We start from the raw sequence: 11,715 nt of genomic DNA, 5'->3' as shown, positions 1-11,715 counted from the left end.
GGGGGGGGCTGGGATTTTTTAACCATATTGTATTGAATTTGGTTTCGGAAGAATGGCAGGCAGTCAGAAGTGAATTTACTCAGTCATATGCAGTATTTAATGCAGCAATTAATAGAAATAAGTACGCCAATTTGCTAGAGCAGCTAGAAATTTTTATGATTTCAGAATTGGTTCTCATAGGTGTACTAACATACAGTGAAGGCCACACTTTTGCTACTAACTGACAATGCACAGTAGTTGCTCTGCACAGCTCTGCACAGTCTGTGCTTTCTGAACTGATAAGGACGCTCCTTTCTCTGTTCCAAGAGGGAAAGGCCTTAATAAAGCAAGAGGGGGGGGGGGCCGCGGTGGCTTAGTGGTTAAGACGCTGAACTGCAGGACAGCAGTTCGAGACCCGAGTGCCGCGTGATGGAGTGAGCTCCCGTCTTCAGTCCCAGCTCCTGCCAACCTAGCAGCTCGAAAGCAAGAAATTGCAAGTAGATAAATAGGTAGCGCCTCAGCGGGAAAGGTAACAGCGTTCCATGCACCTCGGTGTTCAGTCATGCCGGCCACATGACCACGGAAGCGTCTTCGGACAGCGCTGGCTCTTCGGCTTAGAAATGGAGATGAGCACCACCCCCTAGAGTCGGACACAACTGGCTGGGGACACCTTTACCTTTAAACCAAGGTGGGGGGAGCTTCCTGACAGTTTTCTAACTCAGTGAGACTTGCTCTATAAAATCCCGAGCCAATTGGCCTGTTACCTGTTCTCATCTGAGAGAGAGAAGGTGTACCACCTTCTCAGATAACCGGCTCCACTGGACAGTGCCCGTCACCTCCCTGGGAACCTGGGTGACTGAACTGAGAGTTAAGGATGCGTAAGCTTTCTTTGCTTTTATTCTCTCTGCATCCATTTCCCACCAATAAACTCTGTCATTCCTTCACACAGGTGGACTTGAGTCATATTGGTATCCTCGAATCTGGTTAGTGTGGGCCCTGGCTGCACCAGGCCCCAAGTTTAAGACAAACATCCACCTCTGCCTTTGGTCCAGCCTGCCACTGGAACGCAGCCCCTGAGAGCTTCTCTGTTATGGAATTTGGTCCTCGCTCAGACTGAAAAAGTTTCATCACCACCCTGTGCAATCAGGGCTCCGAATTACATGGCACATGTGTGTCACTGGTATATTTTTCTTTAAGAATTCTGAGGGAATATTCCTGCACATTCCCAGTAAAGGAGTGAGATAGGGAGTGGCCACCATTTTAGGCACTTACCAAAATGTAGTGTAGAAGAAGCTTGCTTTCTCTTCCCTGCAAGACCCTGAACCCTCGAGACAGGTTAGTAGGCAGGGTTCCTTTGGCATTTTTTTTAAGAGTCATGATTTCTTTTACAAACACCATGAGTTCCTTGTTTATTTATGTTCTTTTATATTGTATAAAGGGGCTGTTTGCAAAGTTTGCTCCTGTGTTATTGACGCATCTACCTTGAGAAGATTGCTGCAGAGCTGGAGGGAACTGAGCAGAGACTGTTTTCTTTCTACGGCCAGCAGAAAACTCAAGCTTCAGAGAGAAGTTGTTTTATATTTTTGTTGTGGACTCAAGCTGAAGACAGAACTTTGGGAGGGCTGTGCTCTGTTTTATTGTTTTGGTGATAAGTGAATTGTTATGCATGTAAAACTATTACATGTGCATGGTTATTGTTTTGAATTAAGATATTAAAAATATGTTAATTGTCCCCGTACAATAATTTTGCTGTGAGTCCTTTAGGGACCCTGAAGAAAAAGTGTTAGACATGCAGCCATTGGTGCCCCTGTGCTGACCTTCCAGCTGCCTCATCGAGGCCTGGAGATGCAGCCATGGGGTGTGTGTGTATGGGGGGGGGGCGTGACATCAGGGGTGGGGCTAACAGATGCAGTTGTACTCCCGACTCCACACATTTACCATGTGTGTGGAGGCAATGTCCGAAAAGGTCGGTTATGTTTTTCTAGTATAACATTTGAGCAAAAGAAATGTCACATGGGCCCCCTTGGCTTATGAATCAGTGGAGGCCAAAACAGTTGCAGTCAATGAATCGAACACACAGGAAGTGGAACAGAGCATTCAACAATGGGTAAGGCTGGAAGATGAGACTGGACTACGACTCATGCGGTGAGACGTGGTATGCGCCTGAGACTATTGCAAGAGGTCATGGAACAGCAACTCCCTGTTCTGTGAGTGGAAGGGAGAACAGGCAAAATAGTGTGTCCCATATCCCATTCTATTTTGCCCTTTCCTTCCTGTGGCCTTTCCTGCTCCCACCAGGAGGAGTGTTTTTTGCTATGGCTGCCTCCACCAAATCAGCCTTAAAACTCTTTGAGTCTCAGATATCTACTTTAACCAGTGTGAGTTTTGGCTATTCAATATGCGGTGAGTAACCCCACCCCACCCCAAAAAGAGACCACAATGTTTCAAACAACAAAGTTTAAGAATGTACTGAAGAAAAAATGTTAATAGGAAAAACCTCTCAAATCTGAATGGATACTCACACGCACCATATGAACAGTAGGGTAATAAAATAATCATGGATAAATGCATCCAGCTAACCTAATTAGACTGTGTCTTTATCCAAGCAATATCATACTGTCAAAGTCCAACTCGCTCTCTCAACCAGTTCTCTAGTTCCAGCAGCACTGACTTTTTCTAGACTTCTTTCCTTTATGTCTCTACTTCTCCTTCTGTCTCTCTCCCTGCTTCTGCCTTAGGGCTTTTTTTTTAAATCTTAAAAATAGTTCTTTTCTTCCTATAACTCCAACCAATCAGGGAGGGTAATTTCTTGTTTGACATTGCTCTAAGTTCCTTTTCCTGAGCCTTTCTCTGTACCATTAGTTGAACCTCCTGCAAGCTCTTTTTCTTCTTCTTCCTATACAGATATATTGTTTCCTATAATCTCTAACTAAACTTTTTACCTTTAGGCTGAAACACCCAACAGGTGGCTACAAGAGAGAGGGCCTTCTCAACGGTGGCACCCCTAGGGATGTACGAAAGTCACCATTTCGCGGATCTGCTTCGCGGGGGGGGGGAGGCGCTCCGTCCCTCCCTCCAGAATCCTCGATGGAGGGGGGAGGCACTCCATCCTCCCCCCGGAGTCCCGGCCAGACAGCTCCACTCTGTGGGGATTCTGCGGAGCCACCAGCCGGCTCCACTCGCAGCCGGACATCTGGCCGCTGGGCAGCAGGGACACAAATGGCGGCTGCCGTAGCCGCCGCCATTTGCGTCCCTGTATTTAACCGTGATAGGCTACGTAAATACTTAATTATTTACATAATTATACGTAATTATGTATTAGAGAGCTTCGGCTATTGGGCGGTATAGAAATGAAATGAAATAAATAAATAAATAATAAATCACGGCCTCCACAGGGATGCAAAAGGCGTCCCTGCGTTAGCCGTGATAGGCTACGTAAGTATTTACCTAGTCTATCACGGCTATGAAGAGGAAGCAAATGGCAGCCGCAGAGGCGGCCGCCGTTCGCTCATTGGCGCGGATGGCAGCAGGTAAGTGCTCCGTTTCGCATGTGTATAGTGGGTTGGGGGCTCCGTTCCGGGCCCATTTCGCAGGGTGGGGGTGGGGGGGCTTCGTTCCACCACGGATTTCGGGGGGCCGAATGCACTGGCATTTGGCCTCACCGAGATCCATGGCGGAATTCTCCACCATCCCTAGGCACCCCACTTATGCAATAAACTCCCCAAAGAGGTTCGCCTGGCAGCTACGTTGTCAACTTTTTAGCAAAAGGCAAAGACCTTTCTTTTCTCCCAGGCATTTTAGAGACCTAGTTCTAGGTTACTGTGGCTATTTTATTGATTCCTGTGCTGTTGTATTGTATTGTATTTTATATTTTTAACTGTTATATGGCATTTTAGTTTTTAACTGTTTGTAATCTGCCCAGAGAAAATTAGTTATCGGGCAGATTAGAAATGTAATAAATAAAATAAAATAAAGTGTCTAGTATGCACGCGCGCACACGCACACACACACACAAGCTTTAACCATATAATATCCAAAAAGCAGCCTAAATAAAAAATGGAGGACAATTCTGTGCTACACAAGCATATCCCTGTTTTTAATTGGTGACATGCTGGAAGATATATCCTTGTGCCTAACAGCATGACCCAGAATGCCTTGCTATATTGAGGGATCTCTTTTCTGCAGAAAAGCCAATGTGGAAAGTATTCCCCAAAGGAAGAAAGTTTGAAAACTATTGTCCTTTGCAGGGCATACCCAGCCTGAATTGGATGTTGTTTGAGTGAATAAAAATGCAAGGCCCTGGTGTGGTACACTGGGATCATTAACGAGATAGGCCTTTTAATGTCAGGCTTTTCTTCACACCTGGTTCTTCAGAATAGAAAAGAAGTAGTCCAGATTTAAAGAGGAAAAGCTCTCAACATCTGTGGATCCCTGCTGAGACACCCACAACAAATCCTGTTATGAAACAACCTTCTTGTCTTTTCCAGCAGAATGAAAAATTGGTGATTTTTACATCATTTATATTTTGAGCAAACTGCTAGTTTATGGGTTATATTCACCAAGGCGAAGGAAGTCATCACTGTCCAATGTATGTGTAATTCTCACTACTGCTCCTTGCTTCTTTTAGCTGCAAACACAATTAGAAAAAGAGACCCTATTTTGGCCGTGTGATAATTTGCGATCCCATGAGGAAATCCAGTTTACTTTATAGGGTTGTGATGTCAGGTATTTGTAGCTCTTATGACAGTCCAGTCACGCAATTACTGAAAATCCTTGTTAATGACAAATAAATGGAGCTGCAGCTGCTAATTCCATATGCTTGCTGTCTGGGAATGATTCAACAAATTGCCGAGACAATCTGTTGGGATCTTCTCATGTGCGAGCCACATGGAAATGAACGAGAGTTTTCATTCAAGGCAGCCTGCATGGGAAAAGATCCCAGTGGCTTAAGATCTTGGCATGCAGAAAGCCCCAGTTTCAATCCCTGGCATCTTTCCAGGTAGGGCTAGGAAAGAATCCTGCCTGAAAACCTGGAAACCCACTGCCCACCAGTGTCAACAATACTGAGTCTATAGCCTCCTGCCTTTAAAGCAATCTAAACTTGGGCCCATTAACATATGTTGTGGCAGCAGATCCCATAAGTGAATGTTGCATTGGGGGAAGAAGGAAGCATTTACCTCTCCTGAATGATGCCCCCATCAGGTTCTCCCATCACAAGAAAAGGAAGAGTTTCTTTGCATGGCCCAGCCAGGGAGCCCGGTTTCATCCAAGATTCCCCTCCCCTAGGCCAGAGCAAGACAACAGGCTGCCCAGGAACAAAGAAACCATTCTGTTTTCTCTTCCCGCAATTGATAAACGTTCTCCTGTACATCAGCTCTAATTAACAGGTCAGTGACCCAATGAAGCATCAGGATTAAGTAGGGCTATTAAAAACAACTGCAGTTATCAGAGTACATTATGCTCTGACAAGGCAAGCGTGAATCACTGGTACAAATGTGCTGTTCTCAGCAACGGAATGGAATGATTCAGCCTGGCATTGAAAGTGACGCACCCCATTAGCCTGATTTGTGGGGCAGCTGAGTTGTGGCAAGAATGTGCAGGCACTCTATTCTTCTTGAGCACCAATATAGAGCTCCACGTGTGCTCCAATGCACACAGGAAGCTCCCCCCAAGCTCATGTGGGTCTTTTTCCCTATTCACCTAATGGAATGGGTACACAAGGTATTCCTTAAACCACCACTACCACCACACACACACCGCTGGAGCAGTACTCTAGATTTGGAATGTGCGGTTTTGTCAACATGTCCAAATTGTTTGCCTACTCTACATGGGATGCCACTTCTCTGGAGCTAAAATGTGATTGCGAGGAGTGGGTCTGTGTTCTTCTAAGGAAGGCTTACTGGAGACTTGTGGCACTGTTGGGATAACTGTTTATTTACATAAATACAGGTTGAGCAGGTGGAAGCAAGCAGGCACCCAGGCAGAGGGCACAAGTTTATAAAGAAGTGTCAGTTTCCCCAAAAGCAATCACCATCTTTTGGGCACCCCTGCCATAATGTCCTTATTGCCAATAATCAACCCTCTGTCTCCTCCAGCTTCCGTCTCTCTCCAGCCTCCACCTCAGCATGTTTCCTCGTTAGTAACCACCAACCATCATTGCTCATTAAAGAAACATCTTCTGGTCCTTTGAGGGAGCATCTTCTGTTCGCCCTACACGAATCAACAGGCTACCAGTACCCATTAGAAAATGATCATGACCACCTCTTCACTTTCAGATACATCATCTATAGACTTGACTGCTTATCTGAATAATTTTTAACTGCAAAGATAGGAGGCTGCGTATACTGAGTCCGGCCATGGGTCCATCTAGCCCAGTATTGTTGACAATGACTGACTGTGTCTCTCAAGGGTTTCAGACAGGAGTTTCTCCATCCTTACCTGCAGGTGTCAAGGACAGAACTGGGGATCTTCTACATGCAAACCATGCACTCTACCACTGAGCTCTTTGAGCTACAGCTCTTCCCTGCAAGGGGGCCATCTTGCAAGCCTGTACTGAGGAAACAGATTGTGTTAAAAATATTTCCATGTCAGAACATCCCCATTAAATTATTTTGTGCCTCTCTCTTTCTCCTGCAAGTAATTCACATCACGATGGAGTACGCGTGACTGAGTGCAGGCTAATGGGAAGGAGGTGACAATGCAAAGTACATTTAAGTTCTATGGCTCTTTACAAGCATTAAGCAAACCACTCTTGTAATAAACAACTCTGCCTGAGCTAATACTCAATAAACAGTATGGTTTATAAGCAATCAGGGACTTTGAATGATAAAACGGCACGTTTCAGCACAATGGCGCCCTTCCACAGTGGAATAATGCTACCCTAACAATGCTCGGGAAGATAAGTGGCTTGTAAAAGTGCCATCATTTTCCTTTAAAAAATCAATTAACGCTTTGGTACATTTTGGTCCACTCTCAAGTGCCTCGTTCAGACAAGAATGAATGTGCTACCATGAGCCCCGTTCCCATCTCTTCAACTGCACTGGGTATGTTTTTAGCCCAAACTAATTTACACACACACACACACACACACACGCATACACACAAGCAAATTATTTTGGTTATTTGTGAAACAGGCGGTTAAGGATGCTGAGATGAGTCACATAATATTTTTCCCCTCACTTGCAGAGAAATCTAGAACACATATACAATTTCCTGTGTATTTCTTGATATTAGTGGGTTGTTGTTTTTCTTTTAAAAGATGCCAACTAACTAGATCTCTGAACTGGAATTTGAAAATGCACAGATCTTTTGCTCTTATTTCTGCTACCAATGGTATAGTGGTAAATCATAGCTGGCTGGGGGTGGGGTGGGGGTTATGGGAGTTGTAGTCCAACACACTTGGAGGGCAGCAGGCTGGGGAAAGCTGATAGAGATGAAAGAACCGAACAAGCACAAAATAATCATACTGAACATTTATATAGCAGTTTATGGTGCAATCCTATGCATGTTTAGACTAATAAAAGTCCTACAACTCCCAGCATGCCCCAGCCAGCCATGCTTGTTGGGACATGCTGGGAGTTGTAGGACTTGTTTCTCTCTAAATGTGCATGGAATTGTGCCCTTAGAGTGTTTTAAGCACTCCTGCATTCCCATGGTAAGCCTTGCGACAACCCTGTAAGGTAGGTCAGTACCTCTTCCCTCATATTTCACATAGAGGGGGTTGAGACAGAGAGACAGTGGCTCCCCTAAGGGCATTTTCATGCCTAATGCAAAGGTAAACCTAGGTTTGTCACAGAGGGCTGTGTATCAAATGCATTCCAAGTATCAAACGATACTTTCTGCCATCACTCACCTATGCACAGTAAGAGCATGCCTTAATTCCCTGACCACTCAACAGGCCTGCCCCACCACCAATGCCCCAAGCCATTCACACAGGGGTGGTTGGTGGCTCCGATGTCAGTCGGGCGGTGAATCCCTTCCGGGTTTCAGTCAGAACCAGTCATAACTCCAAAGGAGGTATCCACATTTCTAAGAACTATACGTAAATTTCAACAAAAGCAGAGCAAATATCCAAATAAGCATCCATTCACAGGTGGCGTCTATACACCACGTGTTCAAATGTTGAAAGCATCATATGGTCTTCAGTCCATTGCATTATAGGAGGTGAGTGTTTATCCTTCCAGTGACACGTTTCAAACTATTTGTTTCCTGGATCCAGTCTGGGAACTGACCACACCGTCTGAATTGACTTGCATTGGATTGTATGCACATATGCACCATTGGAAAGTTATGCCCCGGTGCGAACAGCTGGTGGCACTGGAAGTGGGGCAGGAGTGGCAGGTGGATGAGGAGGTAAGGCATACTTTCATACCCACCCATGCATAAGGGAACAATTGGAGAAAGTATCATCCAATCCAGCCCAGAAGCATGTACACAAGAGGCCTTGCAACCAATTGCATTTCCTCAAGTGTACCTCTTTGGTACAAGTGTTATTGCTAGGGCTGTATGAGAAATTTGTTTCAGTTCATTTTTTGCCACAGTGTACCCACTTCACACCTCCCGGAACCAAACACAATCTGCAGTCGAAGTCCGAACATCTGCGAGCCTGCCATGCAATTCACAGAACAATGTGCTCGATAAATGCTTACATTTGGAAAATATGCATGAAAAGATGTGTACTTCTGAAAAATACACACAAACACACTTTAATCAATGGGAGGGGAAATGTGCACATTTCAAAAATGTGCGCAATTGATGTGGACGTTTGGAAAATGTGCACAAAAATACGAAGTTTCATGCAAACAGAAAAAACAGAGGTTGCCACCTGATACAGACACAAGTCGGAATGAGCTCTGAGGTAGAATTTGGAGGATCTCAATGAGCATAAGTTTTGCTGATTCATACATCCCAAATTAGTACAAATACATACCAATTGCATTCACACCTTTTAAAGGATATACTTAAAACATCTCAAGGGCAAATGTGTAAGGTGTTCCTCAGTATTTTCACAGTATTTTCACTATACCATTGCTCACATGGGAAAGAAAAGGGTAAATGCTGAGCAATCATTACTGCCAAATGCTGATGAAAAGCCACACAAATTTGCTTGGCGGATGCTGTACTACGAAGCCTTACACAATTTTATGGCAGAGCATGAAATTTTTATGGAGACGATAATGCAGTCGGGATACACAATTGGTCTAGTTGAGAAATGAAAGATGAGCACAAATGGCAAGCCAGCCCTTGGGCCTATATAAAAAAACCCAACCTCTGGTGTCACCATCTTAGCATTAACCAGGGGATGTTCTGGAAACTGAAACAGAGCTGTAGTGAAGGCACCAGTCCATCTTCTTCCTGATAGGCTGGCATTCCATGAGCAGAGAAGGTTGGAGTCTTGCAACCTGAGCAGTTAAGATGTTTGCGAACATTCCTTCACATCAAAGCATCATTGACAATGGCAAAGGAAGTTTTCTGGTAGCAAGCAACAGTCAGTTGCCGCAGGGGAGGGTAGCCGAGAAGCCATTGCCAGGGGTGGGGAACCTTAGGCCCGGGGGAGAAATCCAGCCCTCTTGGGTCCTAATCCAGCCCTCCATGGTTCCCCAGATGGCCCCACCCCCTTCCCCCCAACCTTCAACCATTGGTGGTTTCCCAGCATTTATGTAGATCCCCCCCCCCATTTCAAAAGGTTGAAATGCCTCTCCTAAGGCTTAACTACTGGCACAAAGAGCTTTAAGCTACAGTAGGCTGGTATTTTGACCCTGCCCCCTTTGCCTTAGCCTCACCCACCACTGGAATACAGTCCCTGGGAGCTTTTGAATTGAATTGAATTCAGCCTGGAGACTGAAAGCAGCTCCCAATATCTCTATGGTTTTATGGCCCAGTGGTTGTTTGTGGCAAGGGACCTTTCCTTATAATTGAACTGACAAAGAATAAAGAGGATTATCTATATTATTTCTCAGAAGGATGAATAATAGCTCTTTTTTTAATTACATTCTATCATAGTAAAGGCTACAGATTTGAATAAAGGCTTCTCCAAAGACACGATGCATAAAATCAAATGATCAGCCGTAGAAATAACAAGGCAAAAACCTGGGAGACTCCAAAATGACAATGGATGTTGAACATATAAAAGACGATGATTAAAAAATCCTCATTTTTAAAGAAAAGCCAGACTTACCCATACAATGTTTCCCAGATCTGCATATCACAAATTTCCCAACCTTTGCTATCTGGTGCACAGGTATGTGTGTTTCTGGATTAAAATTGGAAGTGCACATTGATACTCAAAGCGGCACACATATTTTTTCTCCCTCAACTGGCTCTCAGAACAGTGGGCAGTCAACCCTCTTGAAGCTGCAATTAACATTTCTTCTCAGGATCTCTCCCCGCAACACACACATGCACACACACTTTGGCCAGTTAACTGGGATTCAAGGAAGGGACCTAGCTTCTGGGAGAGGTGTCAATGCTTCTTGAAATCGTACAGGCTTCTCAGCTGTAACAGAAATGAATCCAGGTGAATCCTTTCTCCTGCACTTCGGTCGATGTTACTGCCTATGTAAGGGCACAGAAGTAGGCATCAGTGAGGCATGGAGCCTTCCTACCTTGATGGGTATCAAGTGGAGGCTTAGTTTTTGAAGGCACGCTTTACCGCTACCACCACCACGCACCCAGGCACCCAATGGCCCAGTTCAGCACCATCCAGGCCCACAACGTTCACCACCAGCATCCAGGCCACATGGTCCAGTTCAGAGGTAACAGGAAGCTATGATTTCCCATTCTAGGAATGCAAGCTTGGGGCTTATACACACAAGGAGAGGACATAACATAAGAACATGAGATCATAAGAAGAGCCCTGCTGGATCAGACCAAGGGTCCATCTAGTCCAGTATTCTGGTCACACAGTGGCCAACCAGCTGCCTGCGGGAAACCCACAAGCAGGACATGAGTGCCACAGCACTCTCCTGCCCATGTTCCCCAGCAACTGGGGTACATAGGCTTACTGCCTCTGACTGAGGTAGCACATAGCCCTCAGGACAAGTAACCATTGATAGCTTTCTCCTCCATGTATCTGTTTTGTTGTTGTTCAGTCGTTAAGTCGTGTCCGACTCTTCGTGACCCCATGGACCATAGCATGCCAGGCCTTCCTGTCCTTTCTCTCCGAGAGTGTGCTGAAGTTCATATTCATTGCATCGGTGATGCTATCTAACCATCTCATCCTCTGCCGTCCCCTTCTCCTTTTGCCTTCAATCTTTCCCAGCATCAGGGTCTTTTCCAGTGAGTTTTCTCTTCGCATTAGGTGGCCAAAATATTTGAGTTTCTGTTTCCTGCTGATGTCTGAACCTAGGAAACTGTGGTTTGTTCTAACCACGGCTAGATAACAAGTGTGGGGAGGAGCCACAGCAGCATATGGGAGGTCCCAGGTTCAATCCCTGTCATCTCCAGTGAAATGGATCTGGTAGAAAAAGACCTCCAAGCAGGAGAGGCCCTGCCCATCACAGCAAACATTTATGACAGGGGTAGGAAATGTGGCACCCGCGGGCACCTTTCTTGGTGCCTAATGATGTGCCCTACCTCTCCCACTTCTTTATTTAGAAAAAAATAACAAAGTTTCTAACTGGCAACTCAGAGACACTGTTGGGAAATGGAGATGGCAGGTCGCTGCAGGCCGACGCTTTCATCTGCACCGCACCCATTCTGTGGTGGTGCCCAGGACAGTTTCTCAGATTGCCAAAT

At 45.3% G+C, this 11,715-nt stretch overlaps 1 long non-coding RNA gene across 1 annotated transcript; it reads left to right on the top strand.

Moving 5' to 3' along the window:
* Positions 1 to 346: 346 nt before the first annotated feature.
* LOC146339326 (uncharacterized) lies at positions 347 to 2,556 on the top strand. The gene is made up of 3 exons (XR_014784552.1): positions 347 to 667; positions 929 to 1,314; positions 1,418 to 2,556. It is a non-coding gene; the product is annotated as an uncharacterized LOC146339326 (long non-coding RNA).
* Positions 2,557 to 11,715: the final 9,159 nt, after the last annotated feature.

The sequence above is a fragment of the Heloderma suspectum genome, chromosome 7 (assembly GCF_057233095.1).
Source record: "Heloderma suspectum isolate Gila_16-S chromosome 7, 16-S_ref, whole genome shotgun sequence".
Taxonomy (NCBI): domain Eukaryota; kingdom Metazoa; phylum Chordata; class Lepidosauria; order Squamata; family Helodermatidae; genus Heloderma; species Heloderma suspectum.
The sequence above is the reverse complement of the archived record's forward strand: the minus strand, read 5'-3'. Positions and strand labels throughout refer to the sequence as shown.